Raw genomic sequence first — 20,028 nt, forward strand, 5'->3', positions numbered from 1 at the left:
ACTTAATAGATTTACCAACCTTGGCCATTAGGAGAATGTTCTAGGGCAGGATTCCAAATTCATGTGTACAGGGCCTCAGATGATAAGTAGATATGTGCAATGAGATAAGGACTGTGGCAAATTAGAGAGTTTATGCCTCCTCTAACAAGGGCAGCTGCTACTCAGCACTATGGAGAAATGAGGATTCAGTGTGGTTGGTTCTCCACATTTTGTTAAAAATCTGTATTTATATGTGATGTGTTCAAATAGAATGATAGGTAGAAGGATCAATGGCATTTTAAAATAAATGGGAATGTAATGTTATTGAGACTATTGAATTTTTAAAAAAATTATAAAAATCCCTAGCTTAATCCATTCATCAAAATAAATTATAGATAACTAAATATTATTAGGTTTTACAATTCATAGAAGGATGAGAAATCTTTATAGGTGGAGATTTATATGACACAATGGGGAAGAATTTCCCAAGAACTATATCAAAGCCAGAACCAGAAAGCCCAGAGAATATGATGGATAGATTTGACTACTAAAAAAAACTACAGCTTAAAAAAAACTCTATGACAAAAATAGATCATGAAGAAAATTATGGTCAAATATTTTTAACATATACAAGATGTGAAAGGTGATTATCTTTATTATATGGCCAACTACTTACAAATGTTTGACACGAAGAAAAACACTTCAAGAACAATGAATAAAGGATATAAATAAGCAATTCACATAAAGGCAAAAATGTTTAGTCTCACTAGTAATAAAATTGGCAAATTAAAATCATATATACTTTTTTACTTAGCAAATTGGAAATATTTTGAAGTAATATTAAGTACAGACAGTGAGGCAGGGGGAAATTAGGATTAACACACATTGCTGGTGGGGGATGAAATTGGAAAAACAGTTTTTGGAAGGCAATTTGGCAAGCTGCATCAAAAGCCTTAAAACTTGCTTACCATTTAACACAAGATTTTTGCTCTTAGAAAACTATCCTAAGATGTATCTTAAAAAACAAAACAAAAACCTGTTGCCATCGAGTTGATTCTGACTCATATCTTAAGGTATGCATATATCATAAGATCTATATATCCTAATATATATATTTCCCTCTTTCTCCTTCTTGAATATAAGCTCCATGAGGTCAGGGACTCTGTCCATTTAATTCACTCTGATTTTATTTGAGCCTAGAAAAGTCCTTGGCATGTAGTATGTGATCGATAAATGTTTGTTGAATAGATTATTAGTGTTATTTATTAATATTTACCAAGCACCTTGGCATAGTATAGGGTGTCTGGAGTGGAATGATTAGAATGTTGAAAGGATTTGAAATCAGATCATGTAAGAAGGAAGAGAAAAGAACTATTGGAACCGTAGCAAGCAGAGGATGTGATAATGGGCTCCAAACATTGGAAGGGATGTTATACAGAAGAGTGGCTTGGCTTGTTCTATGTTACTTCTAAGTGCGGAAGTAGGATCAATGGATGCAATTTATATAAAGGTAATTTGGGACTCTATTTAAAGAAGTACTTCCAAACAATTAGAGCTGTTCAAAATGGAATTCACTAACTTAGGAGGAAGCATTCCCCATCGCTGAAAATATTCAAGCAGAAGGAGTTATAGAGAAGATTCATGTAACAGAATAAGGCTTCAACTTGATAATTCTAAATCTAATCTGCTTAGAAGACTTACCTCTTCCTCCTCCTCAACGTCACCCTCTACATCCTCCCTCCTTTCAATTAGTTACTCCTACTCACCCTTCAGATCTCATACTAAATGTTTTCTGTCTCTGGAACTCTTTCCCAACTGTTTGCTCCAACCCTCTGTAGTTATTTATGCCTCTCACAGCCACTTCACATTCCATTTCATGCACTTGGTATACACTGTAATTGTCTCTTTGCCTGCCTATGTCTTTCACTAGGCTACAAGATCTGTGGAGGCAGGAACTGGTTTATCTTTCTATTTTGTCCATCATTTTATATCCAGTGTCTAGTACAGTTCCTGTCATATAGTAAGATCTGATTCATCTTAATGAGGTTATACACAGGTTGAAATACTTTATATTTCATTTCTTTGGGAGCCAGGAGTCATTAAATTAAACAGCGATGTCTACTTGTCTCCTTATTTTCATTCAGAGTTTCCAATTCCTCTCGGTTCTTTCACCCATTTGGTACATGGATTTATGTATATACCTTAGGAATCTTTTGTCATATTCACCCAGGGGCCTCAGATATATTAGAACCAGGGGTAGGAACTGGTTCATTTCAGTTCAAACTCCTGCTAAGAATTAGCATTTCCACCCCAGATATACGGGATTAGAATCTAGAGTTTAACAAGATCCCCAGGTGATTCTTATGGATCCCCTTATGTTGTCTGTCTCTGGAACTCTTTCCCTGCCACATCTTTCTTCTGTGGAGTAGCTGGTGGGTTCGGACTGCCGACCTTTTGCTTAGCAGTGGAGTGCTTTATCACTGTGCCAGCAGGGTTCCTCCCAATATGACACAAACCAGTTGTTATCATGTCAGTTCTTGAACACAGAGTAGCTAAAGCAAAAGGAAGAAATGATGAAGTAAAAGAGCTGAACAGAAGATTTCAAAGAGCAGCTTGAGAAGACAAAATGAAGTATTATAATGATATGTACAAAGACCTAGCATTAGAAAACCAAAAGGAAGAGCATATTCAGTCTTTCTCATGTCAAAAGAACAGAAGAAAAAATTCAAGCCTCAGGTTGTAATATTGAATGATTTTATAGGCAAAAAATTGAATGACTCAGGAAGCATCAAAAGAAGATGGAGGGTATACACAGTCACTGTACCAAAAAGAATTAATTGGTCAACATTCAAACTTTTCAGGAGGTAGCATCTGATCAAGAACTGATGGTACTGAAGGAAGAAGTCTAAGCTGCTCTGAAGGCACTGGCAAAAACTAGGCTTCAGAAATTGAAGGAGTACAAATTGAGATGTTTCACTTGTTTTTGTAAAGAAATTTTGTAAAAACAGCTACCTGGCCAAATGACTAGCAGAGATCCATGTTTGTGCCCATTCCAAAGAAAGGTGATCCAACAGAATGCAGAAATTATTGAACAATATCATTAATATCACATACAAGTAAAATTATGCTGAAGATATGTAAAAAATGGCTGCAGCTGTATGTCTATAGATATCTTTGTCATCTAATGCATCTATAACAGAAATACCACAAATGGATGGCTTAAACAAAGAGAAATTTATTTCCTCACAGTAAAGTAGGCTAAAAGTCCAAATTCAAGGCGTCAGCTCCAGGGAAGGCTTTTTCTCTCTGTCACTCTGGGGGAAGTCCTTGACCTCAATCTTCTGTCAAGGAGCTTCTCAGGTGCAGGGACCCTGGGTCCAAAGGATGCACTCTACCCCTGGTGCTGCTTTCCTGATGGCATGAAGTCCTCCTGTCTCTCTGCTTGCTTCTATCTTTTATATCTCAAGAGATTGCCTTAAGACACAATCCAATCCTGTAGGTTGAGCTGTACCTCACTAACACAACTGCCGCCCATCACCCCTCATTAACATCATAGGGGCAGAATTTACAATGTATAGGGAAATCACACAGTACTGGGAATCATGGCCTAACCAAGTTGATACACACATTTTTTGGGGGGACATAATACAATCCATGACAATAGGGAACTGCCAGAAATTCAAGCCAGATTCAGAAGAGGACATGGGACGAGGGATATCAACACTGATATCAGATGGATCTTGGCTGAAAGAAGAGGATTCCAGAATGATGTTTACCTGTGTTTTATTGACTATGCAAAGGCATTCAACTGTGTAGATCATAACAACTTATGGATAACTTTATGAAGAATAAGAATTCCAGAACACTGAATTATGCTCATGAGATACTTGTACATAGACTGAGGCAATCTTCTGATCAGAACAAGGGGATACTGAGTGGTTTAAAGTCAAGAAAGTTGTGCGTTAGAGTTATGTCCTTTCATGGTACTTATTCAATCTGTTTGCTGAGCAAATAATCTGAGAAGCTGGACTAGATGAAAAAGAATGTGGCACCAGGACTGGAGGAAGACTCATTAACAACCTGCGATATTCGGATGACATGACCTTGCTTTCTGAAAGTGAGAAAGACTTGAAGGACTAACTGATGAAGTTCAAAGATCACAGCCTTCAGTAGGGATTACACCTCAACAGAAAGAAAACAAAAATCTTCAGAAATGGACCAATAAGCAACATCATGATAAACAGAAAAGATTGAAGTTGTCAAGGATTTCGTTTTACTTGGATCCACAATCAACACCCATGGAAGCAGTAGTCAAGAAACCAAATGACATACTGCATTGGACAAATCTGCTGTGAAAGACCTCTTTAAAAAAGCAAAGTTGTCACTTTGAAGACTAAGCCATTGTATTTTCAATCTCCTCATGTGAGTGTGAAAGCTGTACAGTGCATAAGGAACACAAAAGCAGAATTGATACATTTGAATCATGGCGTTGGAGAAGAATATTGAATATACCATGGACTTCCAGAAGAATGAACAAATTTGTCTTGGAAAAAGTACAGCCAGATGCTGCTTGGAAGTGAGGATAGCGAGACTTTGTCTTGCTTAGTTTGGGCATGTTATCAGCAGGGACCAGTCCCTGGAGAAGACATCATGCTTGGTAAAGCAGAGGGTCAGTGAAAATGAGGAAGACCCTCAATGTGATGGATTGACACAGTGGCAGCAAAAATGAACTCAAATATAGCAACAATTGTGAGGATAGTGCAGGACCTGACATTGTTTTGTTCTGTTGAGCATGGAGTTGCTATGAGTCAGAACTGACTCTACAGCATGTAACAACAACAATCTTTATGGAAGTTGATTGTCACATCTTTTTCCCACAAAGCAGCTGATCGGCTTGAATCACCGAACTATTGATTGGCAGCCAAGTGCTTAACCACTGTGTCACCAGTGCTCCTTACCACCATGGCATCCCATTATTCCCTCTGAAGTCGGGGACCGTTCAAATATATTCACCTCCGCCATCATCTCTAATCTAGAGGACAGTTACATAGAGCTCTTCAAAAAAGCTGGGAGTCCTTCCACCCCCCTAATATTTTTCATAGTAGAAAAGAATTATCCTCTGAGTCCTCTAGTGAAATATAGTTGGGGGTAGCTCAGCACAACATTGATTGCTACATTGATTTATTCCATCGTTTGCATTTCCCTAAGACTTTGGTCTTCTTCCTAAAAACTCCAGGGAAGTTCTGGCATTTTGATCTTTACTTGTAGACCACGTAGCAGTCAGTTGGAAACCCTGGTGGTATAGTGGTTAAGAGCTATGGCTACTAACCAAAAGGTCAGCAGTTTGAATCTTCCAGGCACTCCTTGGAATCTCTATGGGGCAGTTCTACTCTGTCCTATGGGGTCACTATGAGCTGGAATTGACTCGATGGTAATGGATTTAGCAGCAGTTAATTAATGTCAGTACCATGTATTTGAGCCAACATTACATGAGTAAACTCATCTGGATAAATTTAGCCTAATCACGATTTTAATTTCTCTACCATTTTTACCATCCAGTGAACTTAGAATCTACTCCAATAACATGAACCCCAGCCTTATAGTGGTCCAAAATGGCATCATTCTATAAATCTTCTAATGTGTAGGATATTGTATTCCAGAGAAGGCCATGTATTTTTCAGTCTGAGCAATATTATGTTGGGATTTTCCTGGAGGAAAGCCTGGTGGCATAGTGGTTAAGTGCTACGGCTGCTAACCAAAGAATCAGCAGTTCGAATCTGCCAGGTGCTCCTTGGAAACCATATGGGGAAGTTCTACTCTGTCCTATAGGGTCACTATGAGTCGGAATCGACTCGACGGCAATGGGTTGGTTGGTTGGTTGGTTGATTATCCTGGAGGTGTTAAGAATTCGTGTACGGGTCCTCAGAGTAATTGGCATCAGTCGAGTAGGCAACTGTTCCGGATTCAGTCATTGAACATTTATGCAGAAGAAGGCTGGTTCCCTTTACGGTGGGGGTAAGGTTCCTTTTGCCAATAAAAATGATTGAAAGGAATTTAGGAATTCAAAGTTCTCAGTCTCAAGATCCCACTTTTTTTCAATTTGTATATATGAGATCTGGTGGTGTTCAGCTCTAAATTGAATGCTATTCTCTACTCTTTGCAATAAGACTCTGGCATAGCAGTATAGCTGCTCTGTAACTACAGGAGATGAGGGAATCCCTCTATAAAGCACTATAGCTGCTTTATGATTTTCCTCATCGTGTTCTCAATCGTATAGCTTTTGATCCCTTATTTTCTCTATTCTTTTGGCTCTCTAGGACCGTAAGAGGAAGCCAGGTGACTCCATACTCTCTATGATCACCATAGCCACAAAGTGCCATATCCTACTTCATGTCCCAAAGCATTGTCCTCTCCCTATATTTCATTCCACACAACCACTGGGGATAATTTGTGTAATTTTTTGCCACCATTGTTGTGGATTGCTCAAGTCCCAGTTGCCCTTAGCTGGAGGTTATCCATGTGCTTCTCAATTATGTTAGCAATTCAATCCCAAAATACAATTTTATGGATCTATTTCCTGGGATTCTGATCCCAATTACTGTATCCTAATAGGAAATAAATGGCACCCTAAAACTGGCTAATTTGAGGAGACTTGGATAAAGGGAGTATTATAAAAGACACAGGCTGAATATAGGAAAACAACAAGGGATAAAGCGGTTCATGGAGCTAGCAATAGTGGAAGCTCTTAGCATCTCCAGGCCTGATGGGGCAAGATGAGGAAACAATTATAAGAACCTGGATACAGAAAAGGGGAGTGGACTGCTTAACAGAATCTGAGACCTTTGTTCAAGAGACAGCACTGGCTGCCAGGATTATAGGGAAGAGCAGGAAAATAAATACCCCGTTCTCATTTTCATCCCTTGCTTGGATCTCCTGCAGGTTCTCCCCATCACTGAACTTAACTGAAAGACAAAGGGCAAGGCAATTCACTATATACAGCATGCAGGTCAGCCAGCTGGGGCCAGTGGAAGTCTTAAGTAAAGTACCCTGTGGATATGTGTTTTAGTTTCCTAGGGCTGCTAGAACAACGTACTACAAACTACTTGGCTTAATCAATAGAAATTTATTGTACCATAGTTCTGAAGGCTACAAGCTCAAATCCAGAACATCACAGGGCTATGCTCTCTCCAAAGCCTCCACAGGAAGAGCCTTTCTTATCTCGCCCAACTTCCAGCAGCCCCAGGAGTTCCTTGGCTTATGGTAGCGAAATGACACCTCCATCTTTGTCTGTATTATCACTTGGCCATTTTCCTGGTGCATCTGTCTATGCCTGTGTCTCTTTTCCTTTTTATAAGGACAGTGGTCATACTGGATTAGTGCCTACCCTACTCTGGTATGACTTCATGTTAAGTAGTTACATCTCAAAGAATGTATTTCCAAACAAGGTCACATTCAGAGGTAGCTATTCCTGATTAAGACTTCAATATATCTTTTTAAGGGACACAATGCCACCCATAACAATACGGAAGGGCAAATTGAAGATTCCCAGCACTTGTACTGACCTTGTATGATTTGTGTGCAAGAAGATTAAGCAAAGGCTCAGTTTTTGCCTTGTGGTGATTGGGGTTAAATTTGCTCTCCACAAGCGTTGAAATAAAAGACCTGAGTTTAGCAGTCTGTTCATTTAGTGCCATCATCTAGAGAGTGACTGGAGGTACAGGAAATAGAGCCAGCCTCCAATGGGAGAAGGTAAAAGAAAACTCCTTGGGCATTTGCTCTGTATACTGGGATTTAGGGCTGAGTTTTAGTCACTATTGTAGGGGTTGGAAAACTTTTTATATAAAGGGCCATATAGTAAATATTTTCAATTTTGTGAACATGCAGTCTTTGTCACAAGTTCTCGAAACTGGTACCCTACCTCAAAAGCAGCCATAGACAATAACTCAATAAATGAGTGTGGCTCCAATAAAACTATTTACAAAAGTTGGCTGAAGACAGGATTTGGCCCAGGGGCAATAATATCATGACCACTACAGCAAAATGGAATCATAAACAGGAAGTTGAATTAGAAGCTCAGTTATACAGACTGAACCAGTCCAACAGTAATTGGTAAGTGCTGAGAATTAGTTAGCAATTTTGTGCACAGGTTTTATCCCCCAGAAGACTGATTTACAGCAGTCAGTCTGTGGCTGTAAGATTGATTTTTGACCCCCCTGGTTTGAAGGTTGAGACTGCTAACATGCTGTTTATCTTCTTAAGATTGGTTCAGGAACAGAGTGGGACCAAGGCTACAGGTAGCCTTGACTTTGAGAAGGGCAAAAAAGTTATTTGCAATGTCTCAACTGACTCCCAAGGTACTTCCATGTCATTCATGAGCACCACTTTCCTACCAGGCTCTCCATGATGCTTTCTTGCACTTAGGCCTTGCCCGCTGTTCCGAATTTCATTCCCCTGCTTGTTCCTGGGTATCAGAACATACCTTCCATGTCCTGCTCAGTGGGCCTACTTTTTAGATTCCACCTTTTCATGTCTGGCTCATTCTGAAGTCAATTGGGTCCCTGGTTTGGCAGACATTGATTAAGATTGCTTGCATTTCCAGCTTGCATTTATATATATTTTTTCATTTGCTTTGCAGCTAAAGCTCTGGTTGTATTTTATTATTATTATTTTTTAACTGACTTGGACTTGGTGCATATAGTTTTAAGCCATTAAAAAGATTTAATTGGAGATTCATGAATGGAATCCATTTGATTCTCCAGATTTATTAGCCCCTGAATCATGTGCAGCAGAAACTGGAAAGCTGGAGTGCTCTCTTCCAGATTTTGAGTTACTTCATTGTGGTTTTAACACAGAGAAGGCACAGTTCAGGGCTTTTAATTCCAGATTCAAACTCCTATTTGTAAAGAGCCCTGGATACCTTCCAAAAGTTTTGACACCTTAAAAAAAGTTTTCCACATTTATTTTGTGGTGGTAGGGATAGATTTTCTGCATGTAACAACCTTCCTTCAGTCCTTCACCTCCTGACCTTTGTGTCCAAATGTGTGTACTTAAGTGAATAGAGTTTGGCTTGAGTGTGGCCATAGGATGGGGCTGAGATAACTGGCCCATGCAGGATTGTGTTGAATAATGGAGCTTTGTTTCTACCTTGTTAATTGGACTAGGCAGATTTGTGAGTCAGCCTGAAGTGATCCCTAAAACAGACCTGTTCACCGCACGTCTAGTCTAGTGGCTGTTTGCCATTCATAAAGTAGAATGGGAAAACCAGCAGCAGCTAACCAAATGCTTTTGGAGGGCACCCAGAGCAGCTGGATGGGAGCATGTAGTTAGGGTGGACATTCTGCCGGCTGTCTCTCAGGACACTGATCATAAACCCAAGGCTATGGCTTCACAGGGCATGGTGATTCAGTGGAAGAATTTTCAACATACATGCAGGATACCTGGGTTTGATTGCCAGCCAATGTACCTCATGCACAGCCATTACCCATCTGCTAGTGGAGGCTTGTGTGTTGCTATGATGCTGCACAAGTTTCAGCTGAGCTTCCAGACTAAGACAGACTTGGAAGAAAGGCCAGGTGATCTACTTCCAAAAACCAGCCAATGAAAGCCTTGTGGATCACAAAGTTCCAATCTCTAACCCATCATCGAGATGGTGCAAAACCAGGCAGCATTTCATTCCATTGTGCATGTGATCTCCATGAGTCAGGGCCTACTTAAGGGCAGCTAACAACAACATGGCTTCACATAAGTCTGGCTGCCTTGGAAGACTAAGGAGAAAGAGAGAAAGAAGGTTGCTCTCCTAGTTGCCCCAAATAGCCACGTGTATTCTGTTTAACTCCAGAAGGTCTGAGATGGGGTAGGACTATAAATTAGAAACAGTCCTTGATGGGGGAACAGGAAATCGGAATTCCAGTCCCAGCTCTTCCTGTAACTGTTATGTGAAGTCTAATCACTCAGCCTCTTCTGGGAGTTGGTTTCCTTATCTGTAAAGCAGGGATAATTAGCCCTGCGCTTTCTCCTTCAAAGAGATTATGAGTGCCAAATGAGAACATTAATGAATGTGAAAGAACTTCAAAATAGTATAAAGCACAAGAGAAAGATATTATCTCTGCTGCTAATAAAATTTACTGCACCTCTAGCACCACAGTGCTTTCTACGTCAAGCGCAAACTCTTCACCCAGGCTTCCAAGGCCTTCTCACAAGGGGGTTTACCCATGCTATGAGTCAGAATGTACTCAAAGGCAACAAGTTTTTGTGTTTTATAAGGCTGCTGACCGAGAGGTTGGCAGTTCGAATCAACATAGCCACTCTGCGGGAGAAAGACCAGGCAATCTGCTCCCTTAAAGATTACAGCCAAGAAAACCCTATGGGGCAGTTCTGCTTGGTCACATGGGGTTGCTGTGAATTGAAAAGGACTCAGTGGCATCTAACAACAACAACAACATAGGAAATCATTACAATCCCTTACCTGGTATCTTTGCTTAAATAAGCTAGTCTCACAATTATCCTTTCCACATCATATTTTACTTATTCCTACTTCTCTGCTTCCTTTATATTTTCTGCGTTGTGTTTCTGGTTTTCCTCCTGATACTCTGTCTTCTATTTTCAGTTTCCTTTACAGTCGCTACTTATCCTTAAAGCTAGTTTCCCAACAACATTGCATCTCTCTTCTTAGTCAAAACATTCACTGGAAGGTCCTATTATCTTCATGCTGGTAAGTTTTTCCATGTCACAGTTAATGACACCACCATCCTCCCAGTCACTCAAGCAAGAAATTTGGAAGTCATATTCTTTTCCCTCTTTCTCATTCTTTCCCTCATCCTTCACATTTCCTTCATCATCAAGTCCTGTAGCATCTCTCTCCTAAATCGCTGTATCATTACCATTGCTCTACTTTGAGTCCAAATCTATGATAGCTTGGGTTATTGTCACAGTTTACTGCCTAGATTCCCTGTTTTCAGCCTGTTTTCCTGCCAATATATCTTCTACCCTTCTGCCAAACTGATGTTTCTGAAACACAAGTCTGATCATGCCATTTTCCTGCTTAAAATGCTTCAGTAGCCCTCATGCTTTTCAGAATTAAGTTCAGCAGTAGCACAGTAGCATAGAAACGTCTTAATGACCTGGTTCCAATCTATCTCTCTCCCGACTGGTTCTTAACCCTTTTTAGGTCTTGAACTTATCTGAGACTCTGAGGAAACAGAAAAATATGTAAGTAAAAAATTACGAACAATTACTCTTATTACTCTTTGCTCCTGAAGCCCATCCCTGACAGCTATGGATTGATTAGGGCCCTGCTACAATCAATTTCATTTATTGTTTACTATCCTTCCATAGGAAACCCTGGTGGTGTAGTGGTTAAGTGCTACAGCTGCTAACCAAAAGGTTGAAAGTTTGAATCCACTAGGCGCTCGTTGGAAACTCTATGGGGCAGTTTTACTCTGACGTCGCTATGAGTTGGACTTAGCTCAATGGCAATGGGTTTGTTTTTTTGGTTTTTTATCCTTCCACATAGGTACCTGGCTGTAGACTCACAGAGGTTCTTGGAATTTTCAAGTGTTGTTTAACTTTTTCACACCTTTATGCATTCATACTTCATGTTTCTTCTCCCAGGAATTCCCTTCTTACCCTTGTTGTCCAGCTAACAACCACTTGTCCTTCAAAACCTAGCACAAGCATTACCACCTACTTGGATTCTGTGTCAGATTTACCTATCCCTGTTTTGTGGTTCCAGAATAGCCTGAATAATCTCCCTTTTTTCTCCCACAGAATTTTGTTCCCTTTGTGTTTACTTGCTAGATTATTTGAAGGTAGAGACCATGTCTTAATTGACTATGTATCTCCAGCTCCCAGAGTTTTATTTGGCATATAATAAGCACTCAATAAAGTGTTTGCTGAATAGAATAGAGTTGTTCTTATTTAAAACACTTTTCTCTCCCCCTTTTACTAGTGGACGCCTTATAAATCTCTTAAATTTTATCACAAGGACAATCACTTTCTTTATGTGATCTTGCTTCAATATCCTCTATTATTTGATAATCTTCTCTTTGAATTTTTCTATTGCTAGATAGTATTTAGAAACCCTGGTGGCATAGTAGTTAAGTGCTATGGCTGACCAAAAGGTCAGCAGTTCGAGTTCACCAGGCTTTCCTTGGAAACTCTATGGGACAGTTCTACTCTGTCTTACACGGTCGCTGTGAGTCGGAATTGACTTGAAGGCAATGGGTTTGGCTTGGTTTGGTTTAGATGGTATTTAACATCAAATGTTTATTTAGAAGTTGCTTTGAAATATATCATCCCCAAACCATCACTATTCTTTAAGCATGTGATGCAACGTAGCGTAAAGTGTCCTGGGCAAGTAATCAGAAGACCCAATTCTAGTTTTAGCTCTGCTAAATGTGCAGCCCTGGGCAAAGTATTGAATTTTTTCCCTTGGTTTAAGTTTCCTCATTTTTAAAATGGGGGGTCTGGATAAGCTTTAAGATACTTTCTTGTTCAATGGCTGTCTAATGCTAATTAGCCTTTAACTCTTTCATATGTCATATTGCATATATCTTACATGTATTTCAATTTTCCAAAGATACTGTAGTTTTCATGCAAGGGATATTTTGTACTCTAACCCTTTATGTCTACACATCACAGACTGCCCATATAGCTGTACATAAAATGAACAGTTGTTAAACTTTAAGTATCATTTTGGGAGATTTAGTGAGAAAGAACGATGTTGTGAAGGGTTAATAAAATAATTTTTGCAACTTCCAAATCTCTAAACTACTCCATGAGGTATGTGTAGTTAATGTACATATTGTGCACATTCATATAGCCAGGCTTATACTCTAGAAGGTGGACCAGATCAGAATTTTCAAATCTCTTTTTGGAAGCAGGAATTTTCTTCCATTCTGGGAAAGGACGGATTCTAGTTCAAAGGGGAGTAGGGTGGGGGAAGAGCTTTAGCAGATTCTCAAAGAACCTCAAGAGATTTTTTGGAATCTAAACTATGTCAAGAAAATCAGTTAAGTTAAAATAAATGAGCAATATCTAAGTGATATTTTTCTATAATCTCTGATTTATTCAATCTAAGGGAAGATATACTACCTTGCAGAGTATAATTTAGGATTTTACCCCATTTTTCACAAGTGGACAGAGACATTTTTCTGATCCCAAAGGTGGTCCAAAGGATATTGTCCTAGGTAAAAAGTGATTTTAGTGTCCTAGGTAAAAACTGCAATCATACTTACATTTTTTGGAGTAACTCTGTGTTTACCCAGCCCAAGTGTGCATCGTCTGTCTTACCTCAGCTTTGAAAGTCAGCAGCATCCTCTCAGCAATGGCCGGGTGTATAGAGAACCCAATCTTGGGGTACAGAGATCAAAAGAGTTACTGTTGAAGCAATTCTCTAGAGCAGAATAATCAAAACAACAAACCTGTTGCTTGGAGTTGATTCCGACACTTAGTGGCCCTATATGACAGGATAGAAACTGCCCCATAGTGTTTCCGCGGAGTGGCTGATGGATTCGAACTGCCGACATTTTGGTTAGCAGCTAAGCTCTTAACCACTATACCACCAGGGCGCCATATAACAGAATACTGGATCCTAAATCCCAACTCTTTCTCCTAAAGAATAAATACAGTGTTTCCTCGACTAATTCATATTGACTCTGTGGTTGAACCTGCAACAAGTCACTGAGTACCTAGTCTGCCTCAATCAGTTGCTTCTATTCAGTTGATCAATTTAGCCAGGTGATGGCTTGATTTTCTAACTATAGGAGTCAAAATCACTGTAACCTCCGTCAATTTATCATAGGATTTTTGTTGGTAATTATTTGTTTACTTTTATATTTCTACCAGCAGCATACCTACCTAGAGTATTCAACACCTGGAACAGATCCATTTTTAAACCTCTCCCCTCTATACAACAAAATTATTTCCAGTAATGATTACTATTTTCTGTAGAACTTGGTACACTACTAGGCTATGAGTTCCTTGAAATCAAGGACCATGTCTCACTTATTGTTGATTCTTCAAGGCATAATATTTCACCTGTTTCTAGGCAAATTTGAGTTCAGTTGAAAAAAATGGATAAATGAATCATCGTCTGCAGCATGGTCAAGATGTTAGAGATGGAACATGATACATTAGCCAGAATTCTGCATTTTCCTTGGTATGCTTAGACAATGACTGTGGAATTCTTTAAAGGACCTACAGGGTTCTAATATTAGAAAACGTATGGACACAACAATAGGTTCGTATGTTTCATTGTCAAGTCTGATCTCTTCACTCTTCCAAAACTATAGTTCCTGGCATTTCAAGTGCCCCAGCCATAGGCCCAAAGTGGGTCAGATGCCTAAACTGTCATAGTTAATCTGATCTTCCTATTGAAACTCTGTGCTGGATGTTAGGAATCACACAATTGTGTCTCTTACCCCCTAATTGCTACTTCATTTTCATTTTTTACACTCATTTTGCAACTGCTGAAGTGCAAATTAAATAGCAATTAGGGGGTAAGAGCACACAACTGTGTGATTCTTCAGTCTTCTGCGCGATACCGGTTGCTGCACCGACATTCTCAATAAAGCGGCCAAACCAAGCACCACCATTTAAAGGATGTGGATGCCCTGTCAGTCTGAATGAAAGCACTCCACTTTAAAATAACCTTTCTGCTAGGACTTCTGTTTATCTGTGGCTACACAATCAAGCAAGCAAGCAAGTAATTTTTTTAAAATTAACTTTTTTGTTGGTTTTATAACTTCAGCCTGAAAAGCAGTAAATTCACGTAAATGACTAAGAGCTTGATTTGCTTCCCAAGCTGTATACAGTAGTCTTCCCCACCTCCACCCCCATCTCCGAAGGGTTATAGTGTATTCATTTGTTTGATTAGTAATAATTTAAATAATATCAAGTTTCAGGAGGCAGGCAATTATGATACACTTCAGAAAGTCTTCAAAGTGGTCCAGCCTTTAAGGTGGAACCAGCTTTGTTGTAGGGGAGCTTGGTCTCTGGGGTTTTCCAGGGTGGAGGATGGGGAGGATCATTCTCCCTCTTGATTAGTGTCCTGGCATTTCAGGCAGGACCTTGGCTTTGCAAGATGAAGATGTGGTGAGTGGAGAGATACCAGATGCCTAGAATAATCCTTAACCCTTCCTTTTCCTATCTTTCTTTTTTGCCTTTAACATTTTTTTGAGCCCTAGTTTTTGTATTTGTCTGGCAATATGCTAGGTAACCTTGCATGAATTATGTAATTGACTCTAGTCACAATAATCATGTGAGGTAACTTTCATTTCTCTTCCTTTATAAATGAGGGAACTAAGTTTGTCCATATAGTTAGTTAGCTAGTATTTAAAATGAGATTTTCTTATTCCATATGCCATATTTTTTCTACTATACTGTAGCAGGGATATTGGGAGGGTGGTCAATGAACACTGAATTACTTTTTTTATTTCAAGCCTCTCCCCCTTCTCCATCTTCTTTAAACATAAGTTTTAATCAAATTAACCATTTTTAGTTCCTCAAACTTGCCATGCATTCTCTCTACTTCCTGGCCTTTGCACAAGCTATTCTCAGACATCACTGTTTTACTTCTCTCTGCCAGACAAAGTTGTCTCTACTGGAGCCCTTATAAAGGTTTTCATCATCTCTAGGAAGTCTATAATTTCCCTTAGCATCCTGCATTTCTACAGTTATGGCACTGATTACCTGTGTTGTAATGCTGAAGAGCCCTGGTGGCTACAGGTTAAGCACTCAGCTGCTAACAGAAAGACCAGCAGTTAGAAACCACCAGCAGCTCTTCAGGGAGAGAAGACTTGGCAATTTGCTGTCGTGAAGGTTACAGCCTAAGAAGTCCTACGGGGCAGTTCTGCTTTGTCTTATAGTGTCTCTAGGAGCTGGAATGAAGTTGACAGCACACAAGAACAACAACGCCCTGCTTATTGCACTCCCCACAAGTTGCAAACTTTTGAAGCAGGGAGTTGCCGATCCCCAGAATCTAACACAGTGCCTAAAACCAAGAACTCATTGCCATCCAGTTGATTCTGAGTCATTGTGACCCTATCGAACAGAACAGAACTGCCCCATCAAGTTTCCTAGGCTGTAATCTTTACAGAAGCAGACTGCCCAATCTGGTGGGCTGGAACTGCCTAACTTTCTGTTAGCAACTGAGCGCTTTTAACCACTGTGTCACTAGGGCTCCACACAGTGCCTTTTGCTGCTGTTGTTAGGTGTGGTGGAGTTGGTCCTGACTCATAGTGACTCTGTTGGACAGAGTAGAACTGCCCCATAATGTTTCCAAGGAAAGCCTGGTGTATCTGAACTGCCAACCTTTTGGTTAGCAGCCAAACTCTTAACCACTATGCCACCAGGGCTCTGTGTGGTGCTGAGTAGGTGTTTAATACATAACTGTTGATGGACTGCTGTTGATTCCAATTTTTAATCTCTCTGCTTTTTCATTAAAACCCTGGGGACTTAAAAAATGTCTAGAAGCTACAAGGGATGGCTAATAATAGCTGTCTCCAGAGTGTGGGCTTGAGAGCTAGGTAGGAGGGAGAACACTTACCTTTGTACGCTTTTTGGTTTGAATAATTAACCATGTGCATGCACTAACTTTTAAATAAACGTAAAATGTATTAAAATGTTTTAAAAAAAAAAAAACTCTGGCATTATAGTTTTGGGAGCCTGCATTTTTTTCCCTTGTCGTCTTTCTCTAAACACTTTCTATGAGTAGGCAAACCAAGCATTTTAAGCAGAACAACCAACGGATCCTTGTGAAGCTTTGGAGAAATACCAGCACAGGATCAGGAATGTTGCCAGTTGTCTCACTCAGTAACCCTGGCTGTGAACCACACTCTGCTGCTCTTGGACACAGCATAGAAAGCCACAACTAGACAGAAAAAAATATGACATGCTAGCCTTAGGAAATAGCCATACCCGATATATTTGTTTCATCTACAAAAAAACACTTTAATTTTCTCAAATATAAAATGTACACCATAAATCAGTTGGTACTTGAAGAAAACAAATATATTTTGGCTGAAATGTAATAGGATATTCTCTTTTGATAAGAAGAGGATATAAATGCACTAGATATGAATCAGCCCTAATAAATAATCCAGGAGATTTTTAAGAAGGGGAAAAAGTTTTTCAAGGCTATAAATCCATAAGGAAATGGACTTCTAGAGAATATATCGAACCAAGTGGGAGGCAAACTCCATTAAGGGGAGATTAAATTAAAAGCTCGGAATGACTTCAAACTGCCCTTGATTCGGGGGAAAGTATGGACACTCCAAAGTGGAAATGGAATATATGGTAGTTGGTCATACGTATAATCTATTAATAAAGGAGTGCAACTTAAAGTCATTTTAATTCAACAAGCTTCTGTGAAATGTCTACTCTGGGAGGGAGTACTGCGGGGGTACGGTGATATAAGGCCGAGTTCTTCCATTAAGGGAATTTGCCATCTAAAATGGTGGATATGGTAAGACAAGTAGTCAAGTAATCACAGACAATTTAGAATGATCACATGAGGGATACACACAGCATTCTATAAGAGAGTAGGGAAGGGAAACCTCACACAGTAGAGGGTCAAGGAGAGATTTCATTCATGGCAAGGTGGGATTTGGGATCAGCAGTGGAGCAGGGATCTCCAAGGCCGAAGGAAGGGACAGGAACACAGACTGAGAGATGACAAGGTATGGAGAGAACGGAATAATCGTGTCTACTCTGGATCTTCAGGAGAAGGGCCTGATAATTTGCTTCAGTAAAGATTACAGCCAAGAAAACCCTACGGGGCTCAGTTCTACCCTGTAACACACTGGTCACCATGAGTTGGAATCGACTCGAGGGCAATGGGTTACTCTGATTAGGACACATGTAGCTTAGGATACATGAAGGGAACTGGTGGGGAATAAAGCCTGGAAATCTAGATTTGAGGCATGTTTTGGAAAAACTTCCTGCTGACTGGTATAGGGGAGTCAATGAAGTTCTCCAAAATAGCAAAGTTCTGGGATGCAAGAGACCTGGTCTCAGGTTCCACTTAAATATTTCATCATGATATTCACCCCTAGGAATCCCTGGGTGATTTAGACAATTAACATGCTCAGCTGCTAACTGGAGTTGAAGGTTCAAGTCCACCCAGAGGCACCTTGGAAGAAAAGCCTGGTGATCTACTTCTGAAAACTCAGCCAGTTCTAGTCTGACACATGTGGAGTTGCTGTGAGTTGGAATCAACTTGATGGCAAGTGGAAAAGAAATTCACCCTTCAGCATGCTGAGGACAATAATATTGTCCTTCCCAGAGCAGAGAGTTGGCGTGAGGAGGAAATTAATTAAGACTTTGTGCATTGTGAAGAAATACACAAGTAAAAGGCATTATTCCCACTGTAGTAAGGGTCTCAGCTGGAGAAACACAACTGTGCTGCTCACCCAGAATCCTGTCGTGTGTTTCTTGACATATTTTGCTTTCTGTCATATATATCCATGAGGATTTAGAAACGTACCTGAAAGAGGACGTGTCCTAAAGGAAGAAAGAATTGACAAATTAAAGGCAGAATGTGTAGTGGGCAAGAGTACAAACTCTGAAATCAGACCTGGAATTGGATTCTGACTCTCCTATCTCTGAGAAACTACATAACCTCTCTAAGTGACTGAGATAATGATGGAAGTAATGTATGCAAAGTGCTTGATAGACTGCCTAGCAAATATCACAAATTCAATAAATTATGGCTCTTATTATTATCATCATTATTTTTAGGCTTGGTTTAAGACCAATGGGCCAGAGTCAGGGTGCATAGGTATTAATGAGCCACACTTTCCAGTAACCCGGTCCCGTAGAGTCATGCTTGAGGCCTAGAGGGTGACAATGGGAGCGACAATAATACAGTGAGTCAAAAGTAGAAGAGTGGATTCTCGAGGTGTGGGGAGCACAAGGAGGCATAGCATTGTAGCCCACAGGACAGACTGACGGAACAGACTGATGAGGTGAAGGCTATTGGAGCCCACGTGAACACGGCATCCAACGGTCAGAGCCACTGGACACACGCTTCACATTTGGAACAAAGAAAATGATGTGCTGCTTTGGCAACTTTGTCACGGACATAGGTGCCCCTATAGCAGGCATCACTTCAGAGGTCCAGATCAGAAGCGGAGGAAAGTAGTGAAGTCAGTGGGTTGTTAAGGAGAGGACCTGAGACCATAAGTAGGTCACACCTCTGAGAACTTTGGGGAACTTCAGGGAGGAATTTGGGGGAGCTGGAGTTTACACATGAAGTCCTTGAGTGGTGTAAACACCTGGCTGCTAACTGAAAGGATGGAGGTTTGAGACCACTCAGAGGTGCCTCGAAAGAAAGACCTCGTGATCTACTTCCCAAAAATTAGCCATTGAAAACCCTACGGAGCACAATTCTACTCAAACACACGTGGGATCACCATGACTTGGAACAGACTTGAAGGCAACTGTTTTTTGTTTGTGTTTTGTTTTTTTTTGGCGGGGGGAGTTTGCACAGGACAGCTGGAGGTAGGAGCAAGAGAACGATTATTTTATTATTACTTTTTGCTCCCTTTTCTCCTGTGCTCCTACCATAAGATGATGAGATGTAGGATAACACGGGTTACGGCGAGGTGCTGATGACCAGCACTATCCTTGGAAAGCTAGCACCAGCAGGACTGTGCAGGGGAATGGGTGGGAGGAGAAACTTGAAGCCATACTCTCTGTCCCAGAGAGTGGACAAGACAGTTCATTAACATGAAGAAATACAATGCTGGAATTGCTGTATTCATTTATTTTACAAAAATGAGGGGAAAAAAATAACCTTAACTAACATTGAAGGTCCTACTTGACCCTGGCTCTTTCACCTTGATTTTGTTTCCTAGATCAAAGGGCATGAATTCTAATTAAAGCAGGCCACAATAACTGTGAACCACTTTTAAATGGGTTTGGAGAACACTGTCTTGAAGTTTAATAGATACGTCTTTGGTTTGTTACGCTTTATGACAATTAAAGTTGCAGACGACTTATCATTTCAGCTTCTTCATAACTTGTTGCTATTTAAGTATTTGCTTTAAT

Source organism: Elephas maximus, chromosome 7 (genome assembly GCF_024166365.1).
Source record: "Elephas maximus indicus isolate mEleMax1 chromosome 7, mEleMax1 primary haplotype, whole genome shotgun sequence".
Classification (NCBI taxonomy): Eukaryota; Metazoa; Chordata; class Mammalia; order Proboscidea; family Elephantidae; genus Elephas; species Elephas maximus.